This window comes from Vicugna pacos, chromosome 1 (assembly GCF_048564905.1).
Source record: "Vicugna pacos chromosome 1, VicPac4, whole genome shotgun sequence".
NCBI lineage: Eukaryota > Metazoa > Chordata > Mammalia > Artiodactyla > Camelidae > Vicugna > Vicugna pacos.
This window is the reverse complement of record NC_132987.1, coordinates 70,604,411-70,628,355: the sequence shown is the minus strand read 5'-3', so window position 1 is coordinate 70,628,355 and position 23,945 is coordinate 70,604,411. Positions and strand designations below refer to the sequence as shown.

At 38.2% G+C, this 23,945-nt stretch overlaps 1 protein-coding gene across 1 annotated transcript in view; it reads right to left on the bottom strand.

Annotated features, from left to right (window-relative positions):
- Positions 1-21,698, bottom strand: part of LSAMP (limbic system associated membrane protein) — a 736,440-nt gene extending 714,742 nt beyond the window's left edge. Inside the window, exon 1 of the mRNA XM_072964767.1 lies at positions 21,679-21,698. The gene's annotated coding sequence lies outside the window, so the exon portion shown is untranslated. The remainder of the gene's footprint in view (positions 1-21,678) is intronic.
- Positions 21,699-23,945: the final 2,247 nt, after the last annotated feature.

Genomic DNA, 23,945 nt, shown 5'->3' with positions numbered 1-23,945 from the left:
ATACAGTTATTACATTTCCTCATCGTCTCTATGTGGAAGATGGATAATAATATCAACTTTTTCACATATTTCTGACTTTTTCTCAAGCTTTGCACCCATATTTCCAATGCTCTACTGAACATGATTAATGGGATATGCTGCCATCCAATAAAATTTAATGTGTCTAAACAAAACCTTCCTCCAGGAAATTCTTCCTTCTCTGTATCTGTTAATGTACTAGCAGTCTTCCCACCAAGGATTGGAACCTTGAAGCTAGCTTTTTTATTTCCTTTTACTTATCTCCTATAACCTCCTAAACTGTCAGTAATCGAGGGATGCTAATAATTCATTCTAAATTACCTCCCACATCTGGCACTTTCATTACATTCCCATCATTACCACAGTGCATGTCCTTATTACTTTACATCTGGATTCAGATTAAGATACAGGAATTATTTAGTGAGCACCTGCTAGGTGCCAGATATTGCTAACAGCTTTCACAAACACTGAATGTTTCTCTAGATTTTCTCTCTTTTAAACTATGCTCAACCCAAATTTTACCTTAATAGTCATAAAACATTTAGTCATCTCTTTTTCCCCGAGGCAAAATCCCTCTAGTGGCAAGTGTATTTCTTCATTTCTTTTCAACATTAACTCTACTCGACTGAAGCTACATCTTTATTTACTGCTCTATACATTATGATATATTGAAAACAATGGCCATAGACTCTTCCCATCCTCAAATGAATACCACTTTGCGAGATGAATCTGTAGTTCCTCCAATCGAAACGTGGCATCTAATTTTCCATGTTGTCTCGTGGTTAGTTTTGGCCAATGGGACAATAGGAAACATGACTCAGCAGAGACTTGAAAAGTGAACTTGCATCAGGACTTCCCCATTCTTGTTGCACTTGGAACCTTAAGAACAACATGTTCATACGCCTAAGCCAGCATGATGGAGGAGCACTCTAGCTTACAGTGAATGACCGGACACAGAAAAGAGGCCTTCCTTGATTACCAGCCATAAGCCAACCCCCCAGCTTCCTACATGTGCATGAGAGACTCTGTAGAAGTCAGGAAAACCAGCCTGAAGTAGAACAACTATTCAGTCACCCACAAAATCATAAACTAAATAAACTAGTTGTTTTAAAGCACTACATTTTGGTGGGGGTTGTTATGCAGCAAAAGCTAACAAATCCCTTGGTCTAGTTGCCCTCTTTTTGACGTCCTTCTTAAATACTCTGGTTCCACGATGCTCTCTCTCTCTCTTTTCTGAGATTTTATGGCATTCTGACTACACCAATAGTTCCAGGAGGTCCTGTGGTTTTCTTATGCAATGCCACCAGTGTCTCTTTCATGGGAACAGCTGGTCTATACCACTGTTTTTTCTCTTTTGTGTCTAATGGGCTTTATCCATAAACCTTGGATAAACTCTAACCTTGGCACTTAACCATATCCTGTGTTACTGTTAACATCGTTTGAGCCTAAGTCTGTTTTCTCTAAGTAGGTAACAAATCTGACCTACTGCCTTAGAACTCTGGTGTCACTTCAGAACTGATCAGCATTCCATGGCCAAAGTAGGCATTCAATAAATAATTATTAATTAGATGGAAGATCCCTCTACAATTAAAAAAAATGAAAAAAATATTAAAACATTTTAGTACAAAAACTGGTTGATAGTTTACAAGACTGAAAAGACCATATTCAACTAGGTTGTACATTTGAGCACAGCTCTCCTCTCTACCCTCTTCCTGTGCTCGTCTCAGAAACCTGACTTAAGAACGCCCTGCCCAGAGAGATACACAAGAGGAAAACACGGGAAAGGGTAAGACCCCGGCTGGCCTTTCATATATTTTTCTAATCCTTCATAATAAGTAGTAAGATGAAAATGATTTACCTCATTTATCTTTCAGCTTTATGTCAAATGTACACTGTGATATGCACAGGATACACAATGAAGCTGACATTTTTCTTTTGCAGGACCATTAAGTTAGAAATTTCTGGCTTTTATTTTCTGGAGTGCCTACAGCATTTCTACTTCAGTGCTGCATTAAAGTAATTTTTACATTTAATATGGAATAAAGGCAAAGCTGTCTCACAATGCCCTAACCACAGGTACGTGGGTGAACAGTTGTCTACAGATTATAGCTTGGAAATGGATTCAAAGGAAAGCTAAGAAAGGCAAAACAACTCAATTTGGAATATGAATCAGCCTCGGAATTGGCATGCTTCAGCGAGAATGGTGTGTTTTCTTTCCTGCTTCAGAGTTGGTTCCCCAATAATTCTGCTTCCAAGTTATAAAGGGTATAGCATTCCAATCTGGAGAGGTTTTGAGGCTCCTTCAGCACAGAATTTTTAAAAAAAAGCATAGCATGTGCATTTTCCGTCAACCTGCTATTAAAAATAAAAGTCTACATATAGTTATCATCTCCAGGTATTTTATCTCCTGTGTACCTGCCACCTATCATACCTTACAGTCCTGGTCCATAAAAGTCCAGAAACAGGGAACTTTAACTACAGCATCTGAATAAAACTATAGTAGTTTTGTAATACGTTTGCAATTATTTATGATGGCTGCATGTCTGGCTTGTTTTTATCTTTTATGTCTAATGGGCTTTATCCATATATTCTTCAAGGAAAAGAGTGTGATAATACAGCCTTCTTTGTTCTTAGATTTCTGATGAATTCTAGGCTATGTACAATAATTCTGCAAAATTTTCTTTCCACTTCAAAAGCTACACTTCTCAGTGACAAGTAGTTGGAAATAAATTCCCAGTTAGGCAGGCATGGGTTGTCAAGGAAGGAAGAGGTAGCAGAGAAGGTGAGGTTGAAATAAATGAAAGGACTTAGGTTATTTGCCTTTTCTAAATCTTTAAGCCTGAGGACATGGTTTTGCTCACTCAATCCCATATTCCATTTTTTCATTGATAAAAAATTGTGTCAAAAACTTGAAGCAACAAGATGTTTCTTCCTAAGTGAATAAAGAAACTGTGGTATGGCTTTACAAGGGAATATTATCGAGCAATAAAAAGGAATGAGTGATCAAGCCACAAAAAGACATGGATGAGTCTTAAATGCATATTGCTAAGTGAAAGAAGCTGTCTGAAAGGCTACATACTGTGTGATTCCAATTATACGACATTCTGGGAAATGCAAAACTATGGAGATAGTAAAAAGATGAGTGGTTTTCAGGGACTCCAGGGCTGGATGGAGGAAGGCGAATAGGTGAAGCATGCGTTTCTCAGGATGGTGAAACTACTCTGTATGATATTGCAATAGTGGATATATGACATCATGAATTTGTTAAAACTCATAGAACTTTAAATCACAAAAGTGAACCTTTAATGCATGCAAATTGAAAAAGTATTTATGAGGTCAAGGACTATAAAAAAATGAACTATATCACAAATGTATGAAACCACCTTATTGAAGAGGGTGGGGGAAGAGGTGATGACCTATTACTTTGAAGGTTAATAAATTTGCTTCTCGTTGGGGTACAAGTTAACAATTCTCAAATTGCTACATATGTATAGTGGAGTTAATGGGAAATTTCATGCAAGATAAATGGAAACTTTCTATACTATCTTCACAATTTTTCTGTAAATCTAAAGCTCTTCTAAAAATAAGTTTATTATAAATATTGTGCATTTCCTTTTTATGTGCTATTCTAGACTAAAAAGAAGAAACTAGAAATGTATAGTTTAATGAAAAGGATATGGTAGAGCAGTGAGGTTTACCAAAAATCTAATATATTTTTATAGATGCTATATGATTTAAACCACAATGTTATCAGCTCCATTTTACAGATAATGGATGTGAGTCTTAAGTAAATTACATAATTTTCCAAAGGCCAAATAGCCAAGACTGAGACTAAAAACCTACATAACTCAAAGCTCATGCTTCTTGCACTATTAAGAGTTCTTTTCACCTAAATAGATAGGATACAAGTTCAGATCATGGAATTCCAAACAGCTGTTATCAAGTGCCATGAATATAATCAAAAAGTTAGTGCCAGGTCAAGGAGGGCGAGATCTACTGGGCTTCATGGCACAAGGAGCTTTTGAGTTGGGCATTAAGTGGCAAGTAAGATTTTGGTAAGTGAGGCGAGGGGAAAGCCATTTCATGAGAAAACAGATGGAGCTGAAGCCCCATGAGGTAGGGTCTTAGGAATGAGAGCTGCTCTAGTGTGGACAGGAGGTAGCGTTCACCTATGCAAATACTGGGACAAAAACCAGTGAAAAAAGGTTTCTCCCCTTCACTGTCTTCCTTCCTCAAAATCCAGACTGAGTCTCAGTAAAACACTGTAACTTGGAGATCCCTTAATTCCTCAGCGAACACAGCTAGGTCCTTTATGAAACACCAAGCTTATACACACTGAGTTTCTATCAGGAGAAAAGTGAAAGTGGCCATTTATTAAACCTCATTACTGTTAGGCTTATATCAGGTCCTTTTAAGTTCATCTAGCAGGTGCCTGCTCTAAACCAGGCATGATTCTGGGTGATGAGAAACTACTGACATAGTCTCTTCTCTTTCTCATGGTAATATGATTGTTAGTTTACATGTCTACTTTTCCTGATAGATTATGAATTCTTGGTAGGCAAAAGATCACTGAGGAAGACAGCTTCCTTCTCTGACTTTAAAATACCACCTTCTTCTATCGTTTAGACTGAAATAATCAGACTGTAAGTAATTATTATACAGAGAAGAAAAATTATATGTTTTCTGCCTTAAAACAAAATCTTTCAATCTTGGACTAATTATCACTACAGACAAATTATTCCTGTGGGCTAAGTTTTGTTGACCTAAGAATGCAGAAAAAGTCGGGTTTAAAGAAAATTTGGGGAGAGAAAAGAGAATATATGTTAACCTTGCATTTCATCCTCCTGAAAATAACAAAAATCTTTAATTTTTCATTTACTTAAAAAAAAATGATGGCGCATCAACCATGTGTCAGGTGCAATGCTTCATGCTGTTGCTCCACTGATGGAAAGGAACTTGGTGTGTCCTCATTGAGAGTGCAGTCCCATGGAGAAACAGACACATAAAACAGACACAATAAATATATAGATATCATTAACTTTGTATTGAACATCTACTATGTGCTAAGCCCTAACCTAGGCAGCAGAAATACACTGCTAAACAAAATCAACTCAACCTTTCCTTACAGAAAGTAGAGGTGAGGGGGGAAGATATACATAAAACAAGTAATTATGCCGTACCAAATGTAATTATAGACTCTTCATCAGGGTTTCACACCTCAACACTATTGACATTCTAAGATGCATAATTCTTTGGATCTTATAAGATGTTCAGCAGCATCTCTGGTGTCTACTCCCACTAGAGGCCAGTAGTACTCCTATCTCTCAATGTCCTGCAGCTGTACAATCAAATATGGTTCCAAAATTGTCAAATGGCGCTGGGAGGAATATTGCCCTAGGATGGGAACCACAGCGCTGCAACACCAAAAGTTGTGAGGTCATGGAACCAAGGAGTTTAACCTAGCCCCAGGGGTGAGGGCCAGCATTCCAAAGGAAGGGATATTTAGGTTGAGAGCTGAACAGGCGAGATCTTATTAAGTGAAAGAATAGTGAGAGGGCCTTGTAAGGATAGATACCCCTGTAACTTGGCAGTCAGCGACAGCCTTCATATCCCTGAACACTAAATAACGTGAGCCTGCAGCTTCCCCCAGCATGCCCTTCCTCTGCAACTGAGCTTCTATTTCTGTATATGCTGTCTCTAATTTATACTGATTGTCTCTGTGGTGAAAATCAGCCCTTCCTTGATTGTTCCTGAACTGCCATCCATCCCCACACACATACACATATACAAGATAGCAGGTAGCAAACTTTCTTGAAGACATAGGAAGGAGGCAAGGGAGAGGTTCAAGAAACACAAACAATTTCAAATTGCACATTTAGCAGATCTGTTCTTAAATGTCCTTCAGCCTCCCCGACAAAAATGCCAGGCTACTGAATCATCACCCATAGAGTGCCTAATCTCACACTGGCTCCTTTTTCCTCTGGACCCAATTTAAAAAAAAATAAAACAAAACAACTCAACCGAGAAGCTTTACGTGTTCTTTGTTGCTCGGGTTCCTGTTGACATCTAGACACTCAGTGTTGCTCCTTCTATGGAGGGCAGCTTATTCATTCTTTTTTCCAAATAAGGGTCATGTGCTAAAACAAACACTGGTGCCAGCCCTTAAGATAGACTTCATCTTGGTACACTGTGGTAGAGTCATATGCAGGCTACAAAGAAGGGACACATGAAGGGAAGTGTGTGCAAGTTTGGTTTGTTATACAAAGAGAAAGGCTACAGACTCTTGCAGAAGAAACCATAGTTTGTTGGGACAAGGAGAATGGAGAGGCATCAGGCACTTGTAAGTACTTGAATGGAAACTAAACAGAGTGTGACTTGAGCACACCATGGGAGGAAGCAATAGGAAATGAGACTGGAAGGGGATGAAGTGTGGACCTGGGAGAGAGAGGGATAGCAAGATGTTACCAATACCACACTCTGTGTACTGGAATTTATCATATAGATAATGTTGGAGTCACTGCAGGATTTTTAGTGAGTAGAATAAACTGAGCAGGTTCTCATTTTACAGAAAGAGAAATCACCAACAGAGTCTGCCACTTGATTTCAGGGAGGCCAACTGGCAAGATAGTGCAATGAGCATCCCAAGTGGGAGACGATGAAGTTGAATCTGAGGGGAGGTGGTGGTGTTTCATTGTAAGAAATAATAAAAATAAGAAGAGCTAAAGAGCTAACATCTCTGAGTGCCCTGTGCCAGGAACTAAGCTCTTTACACTTATTAACTAATCTACCCAACGATCCTATGAGGTCACCACCAATGTTACCTTCATTTTACAGAGATGGTTTCTAATTTGCCTGAAGTCATACAGCTAAGAAGACATAAAACAATGATTCTAACCAAGACCTGAGTCTAACTCAGACCACCCAATGTGTACTGCATCCACTATACTCCAATGGAGCCAGATTTTCTTAGTGAGTAAAAACCAAGGGGTAGAAATTTGAAGGAATTTTTATGACATGGTTTCAAAAGTTTTTAGGCAAGACTTATACGAAGATATAAATGAGGGCAGAGGATATAGCTCAAGCATTAGAGCACATGCTTAGCATGCATGAGGTCCTGGGTTCAGTCCCCAGTACCTTCTCTAAGAATGAATAAATAAATAAACAAACAAACAAACAAACAAACATAATTACATCCCCCTCAAAAAAAAAAGAAAAGAAAAAATGATAAAAAAGAAGAAGAAGATACAAATGAAAGGTCATTTTTTGTGCATATATTTAATATATAGTTTGCAAGGGCTTGGTAAATGATGACTTAGCTATAATACTAAGAGAGAGGGAAGCATCTGGAATGACTCCGTAGTTTTTGTTTGACCTGAACATCATCCAGCCATGAAGAGACTTGTGGAGAGCAAGGGTAGGGTGAGTTGTTATGTCTTGTTTTAAATATAGTGGTCTTGAGGTACTTGAGTACTTTCCAGATAAAAACGCCTAGTAGGCAGTTGGATATAGGAATCTAGATTTCTATATAGATCTCTGAGGAAATGTTAAAAAAAATTACCTAATGACCAAATCACAAATGGCATCCAAAAGAAAAAGTAACTGTAATGACTATTGTTCACATCTGTGAGCATCTCCACTTAGAGACCAAGTAGACATATGCATACCTCCAGATACTGCCATTCAAAGCTCTTTGCTCAGAATCTTCCTCGTTTCAGTAAAATAGCAACTCTGTGTCTCCATCTTCCTACTAGTTATTCAAGCCAGAAAACTTGGAGCCTTCCTTGACGTCACCTTCTCTCTCACAAACCATATCCAATGTATCAGCAAAGCTTCTGGGATTATCTTCAGAACGTGTCCAGGATTAGACCTGCTGCCACTGATGTTCAAGCCTCTCACTTAGATTATTTCAACAGTCTTTTAACAGTTAACTCTGCTTCTTTTCTCTCCTGCACCTCCCATATAGGAAGCAGTGATCTTTTTAAAGCATAAGGCTTATTTGGTAAATTGATGTTCAACCAAGCCACTGAACCAATACAATGAGGAAAGGAAATTTTCGCTAACATATGGATCTCTATATGAGAAAACAAAACAAAACAAAAAAACAGAACTCCTCAATCTCTACTTCATTTTATATACAAAAAGTAACATATATAAAATAAAGCTAAATGTAAAAGCTAATATATAAAACTTATAGAAGACAATAGACACTAGCTTTGTGAGCCTGTGAAAATGTACTAAACAGGACACATAAAGTACAGATTCGAAAAGAGAAAAAAATGATTAATTGGATTTCTCCGCATGTAAAAATTTCTGGTCATCAAAAGTTTCCATTAAGAAAATAAAACAGGCAAGCTAAACACTGGGAAAAATATTGGCAACACAAATGTCAGAAAACAGCCCTTTGTAGGAAAATATATGAAGAACTTCCACAAATCAACAATACAAAGGCAAGCGGCTCATTTATGAAATGACAAAACACTTGAACCGGCTTATCACAAAGAGGGATGCAGGAATGGCCAATAAGCACAGGAAATATGCTCATTATCATTAGCTAACAGACAACTGCAAATTAAAACAACAAAGACAGACCATCTCATATCCACTTGTATGAGTAAAATTTTAAAAATACTAACAGTATCAGTGGAGAGCAACCACGACCCTTCTACAATGCTGGTGGGGTATAAAGTGATACAGCCACTTTGGAGAACTATTTGGCAGTTTACCATAAAGTCGAACATGTATTTTCCCCATAACCCAGCTCCACAGCTCCATATATACTCAAAATAAATACAAACGTAAGTCCTTGTATTCTTCAGATAAATACCTGAAACTCAGCTTTTAGTGGTGAACATGCTGTAGTGTTAACAGACACAGAGATATAATCTTGTATACACAGAACTTACACAATGTTATAAACCAGTTACCTCGATAAATAAAAAATAAAAACCAAACAAGCAAGCAAAAATACATATGTCCTCAAAAAGACATCATAGCAGCCTTATTTATAACAACTCAAATTGGAAATAGCCCAAATTTCCCCAGCAGGAAAATGGATACAAAAACAATATAAACAAATATTAGAATACTACAAAACAATAAAAATAAAAGGACTATTAATTTATGTAACAGCAAGAATGAATTGCATTGACATTATGTTGAGCAAGAGATACCAGACACAAAGCAGTACATACTATATGGTGCCATTTACGTAAAGTTCAAGAACAGAAAAACTGGAAAAGTTCATAAGGGAAATTTCTGGTGTGATGTAAATGCTCTATGTCTTGTTCTGGGGGGTAGTTATTTGGATGTATACAAATACATAATTGTCAAGACTCTTTCAGAGTTAAAAGCGTAAAACCAGTGCATTTTATTTATTGTAAATCCTAATTCAGTATTAAAAGAAAGGTCATATAGTCCTGTAAGAAATTACAAAGGCCGTAGAGGTCTGAACATCATCTTCCTTCCCTCAGCCCCACCCAGTCACTTTCAGACCTCATCTCCTACCTCTGTTCTACCCCCTTTGGCCTCCTTGCTGTTTCTTGAACATACCAAGCAAAGCCACTCCTCAGGGCCCTCACACTTGCTGTGTTGTTCTTCTATGGAAAATCCTTCTGCAGAGCTTCATCATTTGCTCCACTGCTTCTTTAGTATCTACTCAAATGTTACCTTATCATGAAAACTTTTCTGCTGACTCTACTAAAAATAACTTCACACACACATGTGTACATTCACACGTGTGTACATACACACACCTACACAGTACCACTACCATCGGAATCCCCATTCCTCTTTACTGCTTTCTTTACCTCTGCAGGACTTTACACCATCCTACTTACTATATAGTTTACTTATAATAATATTATCTATTATTATTATATAATTATTATTATTATTCCAAAAACTCTCCTAAGTAGAATGAGTACTTATTAGGGCAGGGGCTTTGTCTTTGTAATTCTTCATTCTCAGTGTCTAGAACAGTGCTTTGTATAATAGGCTCTAGAAAAATACTTGCTAAGTAAATGTTACTTCAATATAAATCATTCTTTTAAACCTTATATAAGCCATGGAATCTGAAAAAAACTGACTGCCTGGCCAAGGAACACAATGGATAAGTGAAACTATAAGTAAAAACATAAACGTGGAATTAACATTAGGGCAGCCAGAGTTTTGTGAAAGTCTGTGAGTCAGATAGTGGTCAGCAGAAAACTTTAAATAAGCTACATTCATGTACATTTACAACTATTCTAGTTAGAGAAACTCACTACTTCATTACAGCCTTGCATGTGATCGTAGTCAACGTTATTAAAAGGCCTGTTAATTGTGTCCTAATGAAGTAAGAGGTAGTAAAGCATGTGGGGCCACTGAGAGGTGTTTTATTTTTTAATCCATCCAAGCTTTATTCATGTTCAAAACATAGTAATATAATAATGCTAATTTTAGTGAAATAACACATTTTAGATCTGAATAGAAAGTACATTTAAGTCTATTTAGAGCTTGATTTGTAAAATAATTAAGTATTATTTTAATTCTCTAAATTAAATTATGACTGTTAAGAGTATAGCTAATTCATCTTTTTTTTTCTTTAATGAATTTAATAAGAAGTATGCTCCTTCTACCCCAGCTTTACTTTACAGTGTGGAAAATAACTGACGAAAGCAAAAGTAGAAATTAAAATAAAAGAGACTCTTAGAAAGATAATAGATATTGAAGACAAAGACATGAAACTGGAAGTTGAGAAAGAAGGTAAAGAGTATTATGAAAACACTTTTTAGAAATGCTGTAAAAACACTGAGACAAAAGTAATTCTTTCACATGCTTCTAGTTTATTCAACAACCAAAAATAAAAGCTAGCCCAGAAGTTGTAAGGATTGGATTAGAAACTCCGTAGATACAGTACAAGGCAAGTTACTGAAACACAATTCTGAACAGTTTAAAATTAGAAGGAAGCTTACCAAAATGAAGGCTGGGCTGGGTGACCTGCCAAGTTTTATACAACATAAACTCTATCTGAGGCTATCCTTGCCTCTAAAGTCAAAAGCATGTAGGGGAAAGGCCTGTGTCCACTAGCTTCTAAGTCAGAATTGTTACTGGAGATTATCATGCACTATAGGACCCGAACACACAAGACTTAATTGCTCCCCATTACCTACTTCATCATCCACTGTAGGTTACAATGTACTGATCCTCACCTCTACGTCTGAAATTCATAAAGGTGTATCATATGCCATATGCAGGTCATTAAATATCCTCAGATTTCAAAGCCAAATAATTAAGATACTTGAAGTACAAATACTTAAGTAGATTTATACACACACACACACACACACACAAGCATAAATACATAGAGAGAGAGAGAGAAAGGAAACTGAGGGTGTAGAGAAGGGACACTCACATGTACCAGCACTGTTCTAACCTGTACTGCCGTTATCTCATTTGATAAGTATAATGATAAACCTAAGGCTATCCCTGGGATTCTGGCCATGAAACTTCATGCAGGTAAGACTATGTTTCCTTAAGGGGTTTTGGTATTTTTTATAACTAATCTATTTTAGCTAGAGTCGTAGATTTGGTCTTTAATACCAAATCATTTTCATTATGAATTGTGATGAGGGAAAGTTCTAGCACATATATTTTAAGTACTCAAAAATGTACTGATGGCACCTTCTGATGTGGGATCATTCTTCTAAATTCACATTCTTTATAAGCTCTCATCCCGAGCAACAGTTCTACTCCTTAAAAAAAAAAAAAATCTGGCACAGGATTTGTCTTTTTTCACAAAGTGAGAGAGTGGAACAAGCAAGTTATCTGGCGGGTAGCTTTTCTTTTTCCCGACTCTCAAGCCAGAATCAGTGAACTGACAAGTAACACTTGGCTTAAGGATTTGGGGAATGGTAGATTTAGGAAGTGAGGAATTCTTGTCAAATCCACGTTTGAAGAAAAGTTTAATTTAGAATAAATGAAAAGGAAAGTACAGCCCAATCTGAAGAAAAAGGGATGGAGGAAAATTTGAAACAGAAACTTCTAACTGTTTGACTTCTTGGCTTTGAGTTTAGATGCCATTAGCCAAATGACAGAGTCCTGAGGACATCAGCCAGGAAAGAGCTGAATGAATACAAGGAGAAAACACGTGTTTGGGCGTTTTTTCGGGGGTTGGGGGTAAAGTGACCCTGAGTGGAGGGTGGATAAGAAGAGAGGAGAAGTCTGGAAAAGTCAGGGTACTAACAGCCTGATTGTGTTGGAAGCAGTGTGCACCTTAAGACATCAAAATGGTAGGAAACCCTCAGGGCAAAAGTGGAATAGGACTGCAGAACCAAACACCACAAGTGACCCACATATAAGAATCATCACACCATTCCAAAGGGCTATCATTTGTATTTTAAAGAGATTAATACATCATTTGTGTTAGATCTCTTCTCTTCCATAGTTATCCTATAATTAAGTAGTATCAGATAAAGAGACTATTCTCGGCTCTTCACTTTTGACCTGCTTAATGGTGGTAGACTCCAGGATCTTGTGGTTTTAGCCAATGCCAGGTATAGAGCAGATGGCCAAGAAATACCTGTCATTTGACATCTAGGTTATGGCAAAATTTCATAATAGAGTAACATTTTCTTTTCTAACATCTAGGTTATAGTAAAAGTTTCATAATAGAGTAAAAATTTCCTTTCTAATATAGTTTAAGAGGCTTCTTTATTTCAGGTGGGTAGAAAATACTAAGAAAAATCACCTGAATTGAGGAAAAGTGCAAATTTTATTCCAATTAGGGCAGCATTAAATATTAGCAGAGAACTCAAGGATCTCAGAAGTCAGTCCTGCTCTATTTGACTCTATCTTGTAAAGAGTGCTATGTATATTCCCAGAGACAGAAAGGAAAGATTATCTGTCATGTAGGATACAAATCATGCTTACTCAGGAATGCTGTCTTAATAGTAAATCAGTAGAAATTACTGCCGAGAAGAAGATATTACTCATTTTCAACACACTATCATTTGCAGGTGAGAACATATTTATCTTATTAATATGTACAGAACAAGTGTAATTCACCTTACCGAAATGTTTATGTTCAGCCCTAGACAAAATGGGTGTCTTAATAGCTCCCTCCTTCTGTTGGAACCACCATTTTCATGCCTTCTTCGTTCTTCAGGTCACCAAACCCATCCATCCCCCGTTCTAAACAACTTTCAGTTTGCACTTCCATATCCACGCCTGCCTTCAAGTCTAATACGCTGTTCTGTTTGTACTTAAAAACATAACTTCTAATCTATCTTTTCACATGTCAACCCACTAAAGTTTATGTCTCCTGTCTCCTTTAGTAGGAAGGAGATCCCGGGTTATGATGAATAGATTCAGACTAAGCTGTTATTGAAACAAGTGCCACTCTTCTTAATATTTTGATCAGGGGATAATTCCTTAACCAAAGGTGAAATTGTAGCTATCTGTGGCAAACTAGTGCAGGAAACTTTTTGTTGCAGAATTTTATGAAAGAATCTGATCTTTTTCAAAGAGGCTAGCAAGAGAGCTGGCGGTGCATCTCAAAGAGATACATTTTTTAAAAGAGTGATGAAGGCAGAGTGGTAGTTGTGTTTCAAATGTAAAGTTGTATTCTATAACCATTTGAAAGTAAACTCAATGATCATTAGCGGTTTAACGATTTGGGGCCTGAAATTGTGGATTTCTTCCTATGTCTGTACTGGCAAACTGACTAATGCATTAGTCAAAATACCTTTTCTTCACAGTTTTTTCACAGACACACACTACCCTTAAAAAAAAAAAATATATATATATATATATATAAAACATATATATAAACATATATATATATATGTATACACACACACATATATATATATAAAACAAGAGAATCTACTGTAATTTCACTTTGTCATAGGTCCTAGCATTCCTGGCTTCTCATTTTCATTCATTCATTTATTCATTCATTCAACTGACCCTGAGATTTAATTATATGTCCAACACTCATCTTGGTAATGAATATGGAGATTTTTCTGACAGAGCTACTTAAAAGGTCAAAGTTCCATTAAGGAATGGATGTATAGATGGGATGGGGTGGTCATATAGTTATTTACATGGGAGAGGAACTAGCAAATGATAGCAAAAAAAAAAAAAAAGGAATCATTTTTAGAGTACAGTCCTCATCTGGTATCCATGGCGGATTAGTTCTAGGATTGGTTCCTGTGGATACCAAAATCCTCGGATGCCTAAATCCCTCGTATAAAACAGTGGTTTATTTGCATATAACCTATGCACATCCTCCTGTGTACTTTAAATAACCTCTGGATTACTTATAATACCTAATACAATGTAAATGCTTTGTAAATAATTATATATCTACAATGTAAGTCCTATGTAAATAGCCATTTGGAACTTCCTGGAATTTTTTCCCCCAATATTTTCTACCCGTAGTTGGTTGAATCACAAATGCAGGACCCATGGATAAGTAGGATGGAGCAAGAACATTTCAAAAAAAGGAAAAGGACAACATCAGTTTCCTAAAATAATAACCAGGTTAGAGTTTCATTCCAAAATCCAAGTACAAATTTGGGGGAGGATGGACTTTGCCATTATTGATTATAACATTTCTAAATATTCTAAAACATAAACATTTTTAGGAGTGCCCCAATGACATTTTATTCATTCTGGTCTGTTTCGAGTACCTTGCTTATGCTTTGAATATAGAAAGCATTCGGTTCAACATAACAGCATATGTGCTCTATATTTTTTATATACAAATACAAATTTATATACAGAGGTTTCAGGGAAGAGAATGAAAAAGAGCCTGAAGGTGGGTAATAGGATAGTCAGGGTAAATTGGCAACCAGTCAGAGGAATAAAGTGAATTCTAGAAGAGGGAAAGATAAAAGAGTGATTTCTCAAGTGTAAGTTAAGTCTAAGCTGAAACTGAGACAAGAAGACCAATAGGATTTATACGTAATGACAAGTCACAAGTGATCACCATAACGATTTTCCTGGAATGGAGTCCTGCTAATCTCTCCTCTAAGTCTCACACCAACTGCTCTGGCTCCTGTAATGTGCTTTGAAATGTTGTGTGTGTGAGCACAAGCAACTGAATTGTCAGGAAGGAATTTTTTCTTATGTTTTTAAAAAATCAAAATGACTTTTGGTTAGCCATGATTAATATTCAGAAAGAGAAATGTTTATACTTTCACTGTTATTTTTATTTATGATTCAACAAACGTATCAGATATGGATGGATTTGTTCGGAGGCTGGGGGATTGGAAGCAGGTGCAAACCACCTTATCTCTGACTCAGAAAAATGTGCTTCTGGAGAGAAAAATCTATCTCATTACAGATTTTCTAAGTGCCTCAAAACAATAACAGAAATAAGAATTTAACTGCTAGCCTTCTGCTTGCTCACTTTGAGGTCTCTGCCAGAATTGAGAAGCAGTAAATGAATATTGAACCCAATTATTCTGAACGAACGATTCTCTTATATCAAGAGTCCCAGCATATAGTTGCCATTTTGCTGACCTCATTCTTAATTTCTGACAGGTTATGGTAGCTCAAATTTATTTGACTGTGATCACATTTCCTGTCTTTCTCTCCTTCCTTTATTCTTTATCATTAAGCAATCAGTTTTAGCCACTCAAGAGGCAGCTCAAATGTTATGTGCTGTGTGAAGTCCTCTTTGACATCCCCCTCTCTAGGCAGAATCAAATTCTCCCTACTCAGAATTCCCATAACAATGTGCTTATACTTCTTCCTACCCTTGATGCCATCCCACACCCCATAGATGGAGGACAGAGATGTGATCCATTATTGTATGATTCCATTCCAAAGAGCCTAGAAGAGGAAAGGAGAGGTTGAAGAAGAAAGTGAGGGAAGAAGAAAAGAGTAGGAAGCAAATATTAGCAACAGCTAAGATATACTGAGGCCTCATCCAAACCATGTGCCAAGCTCTTTACATACACCATTGTTTTTAGTCCTCACAGAAACACCATGAAGTAGTAATTATTAATACCACCACTTTGTGGCCAATGAGAGGAAGAATCAGAGAGTTAAATAATCTGCCCAAGGTCAGCCTACCAGCAAGTTAGAGAAGGGACACAAAGCCGAGTCAAACGGATTCCAAAGACTGTGACCTAAATAGTCATGCCACACTGGTAATCTGTGGAGATTTGAGGAATTTGGCAAAGGTAATTTGATTGTTAACAATGCACACATTTATGATAAATGATGATGGTAGCAGTGAGGATAAACTGCCTGCCTGGAGACTGGAGAGATAAACTGCAGTGATGAGAAAAATTAGAGAAGATGCTGCAAAGGCAGTGACAAGATGGAGAGGCTACTGCCACATGTGATAAGTCAGTAAACCTGGGCTTATGGAGTATGGCTCAGTTCATTCTGGGACAAAGCTTAGTTCCGAACCAGATGTCATTTCACTCTCTCTGTGCACTGATCAGAACGGTGGTTCACTGGAGATACGGGCCTCCTCTCATGTGGACCTGCAGCTCTGAGGCAGTCTCGCTGTCTCCAGGGCCAGCTTTGGGCCTTGTCAAGGCACAGGAGAAGCCCCAGGGGAGTGTCACCAGGATGGCTCCTAGTAGCCTCCTCTCTGAATCCTGCTAAAACCTGGCCAGACTGAAAACTCACCCTGCACAGCTAGTGCTTGTTCAAAGATCAACAGAGGGTCCTACATATTGGCTCACATTCTGAAAGGCCTGCAGCTCCTTCCCAGGAGGCAGCACCAGAAAGAGAGCTGTCAATCATGGAGGAACCTTCTAGAGTAGAAGATGCCAGTCCTTGAAGTGAGATGAAGCACTGCTGTCTGGGGGAGAGTTAGACAGGATGTCTGTTACCGTGAAATACACCAACCCAAGAGTGGCTAATCATGCAAGTTCCCTTCAGACCGTGGCTCATGCTTCCCTGGGGAAGGTTATCATGTTATTCAAAAACTACAACACAGTGACAAGTGTGACAACACTAACAACAAAGCAGTGACAGCTAACAGTTATTAAGTATTTACATTGGACCAGGAACTCTTGAATATGTTTTATGTCTATTAACTTAAAGAATAAGGAAAAATATATAGATAGGAATATATAAATACAGACATCAGTCATGCATAGCTCAAACTCAAATTCATAGTTAATCCTCACTCATAACCTATGTCCAAATCATCCAATTATCGGACAGAATCCAGGAAACCTGAACCCTGCAGTCCTCAGGTTTGGGGATATTTATACCTGAAAACAGGTGACAAAAGCACGTGTAGAACTGTAGCAAACCTTTTGGAATTTCTCTAACATTGGACTAGGGCAGGAATCAGTTCAGTTTAAAGAAAGTCATCCCTCATGCAGAATCTGAGACCATAAAATCTAAGGTCAACTTTTAACCGGAAGTAAATTCTGAGGGAAAACTGTTGGTAGAAAGTTTACAATTAACACTTCATGCTGGAAAGATACTGGGGAGGACCTGAAAATTAGTAAAATAAATTCTAATAAATGAATGCTTGTGAACAGGAAACAAATTGCTCCAGTTATTTGACAAGCATGAAGAACATTCTTGCAGCTAAATGAAATGTTTTACCGGCCTCTCACCCACTCACCAACCAAACTTCTTGTACTTAATGTCACCCACTTCCAAAAGAGTCATCAAAAATACTGTTTGATTCACAGCCAGGGAAGAAAACATGTCCCTTAGATTCAGACACAAAGGATCTAATGCTCTAGGATACAAGTCAGGAGAAGAGAACACTGCCCTGTTGTACTGGAAAAGTTTCTTTGCAATCTCAGTAAAAATTAAATGGTACCAGCGGCAGTCTTCTAATTTCTCTACCTATACACAATAGACCATATTTTATATTCTTACTCTCACTCTCCAAGTACTACTCTGATATTTCCTAATGTCAAATCTATTTACATCTTGCCTATGAAAGTCCCAATAAAATTCTTGCCACTTATTACCTATTTTAAGATCAGCCTCATTCTTTAGACACCCTTTCTGGCCTATGTGTACCTACTTATAATGGGGCCTCTGAAGCACTTCTTGCTCAATACTTTTTCAGAGGAAATATAATAAGGTAACATTGAGATGAAGTTACAGACTATTAGCGCATGTGTGTGGATGGCATATCCTCTTGCTTCACCAAAACTCTAAAAACAGACAAGTCTTAAGAAATAGGAAGGCGATGTTAGAAATATACTGACACATAGCTGTGTAACAGCTGAGATGCTCATCTCCTTGTTCCTCACAGCGAGATTGTAAATGGGGATAATTTTTGTTTGTCTTATTTTGTGTGCATGTATATATTTATATGACATATGTACATACTTGTGATACATACATGTGCCTATACATACCTAGACATATAGACATGCCTATACTTACATGTGGTGTATCTTTATTTTTTTAACTTACAAACCTGAATCAAATTGGTAAACATCTAGAAACTGCTAAAGAAGGAAGAAATAACTTTACTATTTACAATTCCTGATATGAAAAAATGACTTCCATAAGAAAGAAATATGTTAAAGTTTGACCTGGAATGATGCCACCACTCTGCAATGATATTTTTAGGTATTATACATTATTTGGAGGAAAAGAGATCTTCAGTGTCTGAATTCACAATGGCAACCTGTCTTCCGACACATATAATAATTCAAGAAGTGTAGGATAGCAAATGAGTTCAAGGACTAGGGGACTGGGCTGACAGCTGTCATTTCTACTTGTTTCAACCAGAACCCTATTTAAATCCCCCAATGCAGCTTAGCTTTTTCCACATTCTAGGTTTTAATTTGTAAATCGGGATTTAAAGTATTTAACCTCTTTGGAGCATATTTAACAATTTCCAATGACATTAGATCGCAGTAATTAGTATTTGTAAAGAGATATGGGATTTGGGGTAAAAGCAGTTATAAAAGCATAAAATACTAGTGTTTCCATGTATCATGAGACAACCTTAAACAAAAAATAGGACTATGCAATCATCTAAGAGGAATCAAGGAATCATAGGTACATTAAGCCTTTCACCTTAACAACAACAATCTGTTTTTCCTCTGGTTTTCAAGCAGAGTTGACTTCAGCAAATATGAAAACCAAACGTGTCGAATATATTAAGTCAACATTTTTGTACATAGATACTTGCGGGTTTTTTCTTTTCTTCCCTGAAAGATGGGATTAGGCTGAGCAGCAGTAGCTGTCGGAAGCTCACACTCCCTGCCTCCCAGAATGGGTACTTGTAATTAAAAGCTTAGCTCACCTTATCCTTCCAGTTTCCCAGGCGAAAAGTCAAAGCCTACATTTAATTGCATATATATGTGTGCATGTTTCTAAAACCAAAGCTCCAAAGAGTGACAATGCTTAGGAGGCAAGAAGGCTATGCACAGACAGATATTTGACACAGAATCAAAGAGAAAAGAAAACAGAGAAAAGCGGATGATGCAACAACAGAAATGTGGAGCTCTGTTCCCTTTTGGTTTGTTACCAGCCAGACGAGAGAGTGCTTGTGGCTTGGCATTTCTCTTTAGATAAGCAGCAAAAACAAGCCAACCCAAGGATGCTGAAATTGCCTGAAGATTTGCCATAAGCATTTTCTGTTTTTTGGTTGGTGTATTTAATCAGACTCCTGTCAGAACTGGGATTAGGATGTGGGAGAATCATTCCGTTGAGAGAAAGCCAGCACCACGTGAGGCCAGTGGAGCAACTCTGCTGCATGGAAGTCAGACTGGGTGGGTTGCTGGAAGGATGGTCATTCAGGGATGGAGACTCTGACCAATCTCTACAGGAAAAGCAGGATGCAAATCTCAAGAACTCTGGGCCAGAGGCCAAAGTGCTTTTTTCAAGCAGGAAAAAAATCAAATAAACAAAAAAACTAGCAAGAAAAAAGTTTCCAACAGCAGCTAATAAGCAAGATGCAGTAGTAACGATCATGGGGTGATTGGAAACTAAACAGAGAGAAATCCAGCCTTTGAGAGAGCTGGATGTAGAGCCTCCAATACTCATCATGGAATAAAGAAGCTTTTGGCTGGATACAGAGCCCACGTTGTGATCAGCAGCAGCAAACGACTCAGTGACGAGCCCTGCCCTGGACTGAAAAATAAAGCCGAGGATTATAGATCAGAAAGGGAGTTCAGGTTATCTAGACCCACAGTGCCCAGGGCAGCTCGGTCCTTAGCAAGCTACTGCTTAATAAAAAGAATGAATTCTCCTTGTATCAATGGAGAAACTCAGTCTCAGATTGGAGACGTGACCCACTGAAGTTAAAACGTTAGACAGTGCATCATCACAGCCAAAACCCAGCTCCCTCCCAAGGCCGAAGCACAGCGCTACACGCTGCTACCTAAGCCGGCAGAGCTGTAAGGAGACTGCCTGGGGCTGAGGGCCAGAAAGTCCTGCTGCTGAGGTCAGTGGGGGTCAGCGAGCCCAGGCAGGCTTCGATGAACTGTCACCAAAAGTGCTAGAAAGACAAAGCAGTCACCCTTTATACCAAGACAATTGAGAAAACTGCTCTGTTGGTCATTACTATTGTACAGCAGTGGGGTTGCTCTTAATGGTGTAGTTTTAGAAAAGATGCTATTCAAGAGTCCGAACTACTGAAAAATCATAGAGTTAAAAACATTAGTAACTAGGGGTAGACTGTATCTATGGAGATCAGAGCTACAGAGCACGAATTCTGTGCCTGAGTAAGCGATCAGCCCAAACTGGCCTCCAGGGTTCGTATCTTAATTCCCCTTTTGGCCTCTCAGACTTCCTGTGGGCCTTGGAGGTCTGGCTTCATTGACCTCTGGCAAAATTGCTGAAGTAAGTAACCTATTCCCCTCCCAGGGTCTCAACCCTTATCTCAGATTTTGTCCATCTTGCTGAGGCCCCTGCACAGATTGTAGCAACTAATTCCTCTAAGGCATTTGCTGATAAGATTGAGTATTACCTCTTACCTGGGTTCTTATTTCCCCCATCCTTCCCTCCCTCCCTCCTTCCTTCTCTCCTTCCTTCTTTTTTCCCCTTCCTTCCTTCTTTCCTTCCCTCCTTCCAAACAGTATGTGCTTAACATGTCACCATCTTTTAAGAGGCAAGGAAATGAATCTATGGCTGAGGAAATCCAGGCATAGACAGAACGAGTGAGCACAAAAGAATGAGTAGCAGCACAGTCCTCTCACTGCTCCGAAATCACACCATGGGGATAAGGAGCTACTGGAGCTTAGCCCTAGAACCGCGGGGCACTAGAAGAGAACCCATACCCCAAGCCCCAGAAAATAGCTGGTTTATTTGTCTAAGGGTGAAAGATGAACAAACTTCCAGTGGACTTAAAATAGGGAAATTGAGGAGAGCTTGTCTACTGAATTACCAAGTAATAAAGAGGCATCCCTTCCTTCGCAGGACTACAAGTTGGACTGAAAAGCATCTTGCTAAGATGCTCTAAACCAAAAACTTCACCCATCCCCTTCCAAAACTTTTGCATGGCTTTATAGAAAGCAATTTCTTTTTTTTTTTTTCCATAACAAGTCTCATCTTAAGGTCTGTATCAAATCCCAATGTTCTAACTCATCTCAGAAGTTCCTTCTTCAGAAAATCATCCTTATTATTCTGTTCTCTCTCACCCTTGGCTAAGAACTAGGAGATCTTGTCTCTGAGTAGTTCAGCTCGCTCTAGTATTTTCTCTGCTGCGCAAGGACACACACTCACCCTCTGCTTCCAAGGGGACATGAGACCACAGGTTGACTGATTTAGAGTTGTTTAGCCAGTGTCTCCTAGCAACCATTTAAGACAGAGAAAGAGTTTTTTCAAGTCGCAGAGTCCCTTAGTACACAAAATACTAAAAAACTTTAAATTCTTTCCTTCAGCAAATAAAAAGGAAACAACATCAAACATTAGAAAGAGGTTGAAGGAAACAAAAAAACAAGAGTAGGAATGGAAGGTCTTCGCCACCTAAGCTCTGTATGGGTTTGTCACTTTTTGTGTTATGATGACTATGTCATACAGAAACATGGCTATTATTCTGATGTCTGTGTAGAACCAGGGCACTGACTGATAGGTAAGGTCAGGGGAGAAACTACTCACTGTAGGGGAGGGGGCCTGAATTTGTTAATAACACGCATTGGCCTGTCTGGATCTATAATTTAGGATCTAGTATAGAAATGTAGTATTAGGTGCTGGCTACTAAGAGATGAAGAAAAGACTCAAGAAAGATTTTTTTTTTGAAGTAATAAGCAGTAACCCGAGAAAGTAAGATACGGCTTTTCAAATCACACTATCTCTAGCAGAGATTCTAAGATGATTATTTGTGGCCCATGTATGGACTCTAGAGAATCCATGGATTTTATTAATATACAAAACCTCTACATGAGTGTTTATGTGTAGTTTAACCAGTAACAGAAGCTATGATTTACATCAGGTTCTTAAATGTCTATAATAGCACCACAGTAAGACATGAGCCCTCTGCTGATTTTCCTTCAGTGGTGTGTCGCTTGAATATTCCAGACTTGCCTCAGCTATGATATGGGCATTAAATGAAGGGTTATTTATTTAGGCCGTGAACAGGGTATTAAAAGAGAAATCAAGTCTCATGGGAATTTTTTTTCTTGTTTATTCTGATATTTACCTCTATATTTTGGGAAATGACAAAATAAAGCTTATACTGCCACTTGTTGATTTTCCAGTTTTACATGTTATCCATTAATCTCCTATTAAGAAAGATGAGAATTGAATCATTTAGCACATCACTTTCCCACCCATCCCCACTTCCTCTATCCATAACCCTCAGTATAGTCAAATCACAACTGTCCCTAAAAGATGGGTATTCAGATTTTACATTTTCTGATCCTGTAAATATTTTTTGTAGCCTAGCCATGGAATGAACGTAGTGTGATTATTTTCTCTTTTCAGCATAATTTTTAAATTTCCCCCCAATTGCCATATTTGTCACGTGTTTTATTTGCCAAGTATTCACCACTAATTCATTTCTAAACTCACTACCAAAAATGCAAATTTCATCTTGAATGATTCAAACACATTAAGTCATCATTTGGATCCACTCTCTTAAGACCCCTCCCCACCCTGATTGTGCCCCCGTCTGCCTCCATCTGCACTGGTTCCTCACTAAGTCTGCTCACAGCTGCTCATGCACATTTTTGAAATGGCAGCATTCATAGTAAGATAGTCTGTGGGAAGGTGGTCCTCAGAAGCAAGGTGGCATCGCATGGCTCAGCTCCTCCTTCTCGATAATGAAGTATCTCAGCAGCGCTGACCTTAGAAGTATGACTGTTTACTTTTATCCCAAATGGTGTTATTTCATAATAAGGACTAAGAGGACTTCTGTACACAATGCCTAGAACTAGATGCAAATGAAAGGCCAATTGGCACCAGCTAGCTCCTTTTAACAGATAACACAGATTTTTTAATAATAGATCTGAACTATAAATATACTAAACTATCATCCTACCTCCAGAACAGATGACAATGAAAGGCAAACTGAAGCAGCGCTTGTCGGACTATCAAGGAAGCACACATCCTGGAATGCCTTGGTTTCCTCAGTGTCTGTCATAGCTGCCCCGCCCACCTCACAGGGTAGCCGCAAGGGCCAAATGTTCAGTGAATGTGAAAGCATTTTACAAACACCGAAGGGTGTTTCATTATCGCTGTGTGTATGTATCAGCGCCAGGATCCATTAAGCATTCCCCTAGTGGAAAGGAAAAATGGCTCAAACATCAGGCAGCCTGGCAAGATGAATCGTAACTCCAAATATGTGCTTTCTTAGACACAGCGATTCCATGAAAAATAGAATCCAAAATTATATACCAGAATACAATCAAATTAAAGTTGCATTTTTAAGAAGGTCCATGAGCACTGTTTACAAGAACATAAAACTAAAAGTAACCGAAGTGCTCATTAATAAGGAAGTGATTGAAGAAATGATAGTAACATACAATAGAAATCTATACAGCCATTAAAAA